Below are 1,360 nucleotides of genomic sequence, written 5' to 3'. Positions count from 1 at the left end.
ATATATAGTTCAGAAAAAATCAATAGAAATCTTTCTGAGTTGACAACCCCTCCAAGCTATTACTATGGCTTTTAATGGCATGCTACACACATTCATTCTAGCATATAGCACATTAGCAAAATTTGATTGTCATTTCCCTATACTGATGGGGCCATCAAAGGTTTCAAGGGGTAAAAAAAGAAAGAAGAGGAAATTATTTGAGAAGTTACTTGTTTGTTTAGAGAATGTTTAGCCCATTATTTTCATGACATGACTGATGCATTTTCCCTCTCCAGATCCAGGTGACCCATTCTACTATACCAAGAACATACAGAGTGAGAGACATTGGAGAACTTGGTGCAGATCGCCAGACATTCATGCTAACCAACCCAGAAACCAACAAGGAAGAAAAATGCACTGTTATGAACTATTTCTCCATGCGCTACCACATGCGTCTGAGGTTCCCAAGGCTGAACTGTCTGATGGTGGGACCACAAAATAGAAACATTTATGTTCCCATGGAGGTAATTCGTTCTTCAACTGAGGAATGTTTTTTTTTTTTTTTTTTTATAATTTTATTGAACTGCCACAAGTCTATGTTTTCTGGATCAGTATATTATAACTGTTAAAGAGAAACTACTCTGCCATTTGCTAGACTTCATGAAACAAAGAACAGTGTGTTTATCATAACTGAATATTAACTGCATTATAGTCAGAATACTTTTTTAATAGAAAAGCAATATTAGCATCACTAATGACTGATAAAGAGTGATTTACTTGGTCCTCGTAGGAATTTACTGCCAGCTTTGAGATTTGAAAATAGATTTCTAGGGTGACTGCCAGTATTTTCTTCCTGTATATGAATTTAACAAATGTGTTGATCTTACCGTAGGATCATATTTGATTTGTAGTATTTAACCCATTGGATCCAGATTACCTGAATGTCTCATTAAAAAAAAAAATTGGCTGATGGCTGGGTGATAGGAATATACTGTCACTGAAAAATTTGTGTTGAGGGCCAGGAAGATGAAAAAATTGTCTGATGACTAGATCGTGAGAATAGACCATCACTGAAAAATTTCCTTGAGGGCTAGGGATGTGGAAATGGGTTGTCATGAAAAATGGGACTTAGGGCTGGGTTATGGGAATATACCATTACTGAAAATTTTCTTTGAGAGTCAAGGAGATGGAAACAGGCTGTCATGAAAATTTTGGTGAGGGGCTAGTATGATGGAAAAGACTTAACATGAGTGTACAAAGCTCTTGGGGAAAGAATAAACTTGGGGGGCATTTTGAAAGGGGCTTTTGCATTAACTGTAGGATAATCTTTACAATGCACTACACTGTGAAAGTGAGTGTGTTAATTCTTATAACAAGAAAC

General features: G+C 36.2%; 1 pseudogene; it reads left to right on the top strand.

The window, feature by feature from the left end:
* Positions 1-254: 254 nt before the first annotated feature.
* Positions 255-1,360, top strand: part of LOC125038144 — a 21,013-nt pseudogene continuing 19,907 nt past the window's right edge.

Source organism: Penaeus chinensis, chromosome 24 (genome assembly GCF_019202785.1).
Source record: "Penaeus chinensis breed Huanghai No. 1 chromosome 24, ASM1920278v2, whole genome shotgun sequence".
In the NCBI taxonomy this organism is placed as follows: Eukaryota; Metazoa; Arthropoda; class Malacostraca; order Decapoda; family Penaeidae; genus Penaeus; species Penaeus chinensis.
The sequence above is the reverse complement of the archived record's forward strand: the minus strand, read 5'-3'. Positions and strand labels throughout refer to the sequence as shown.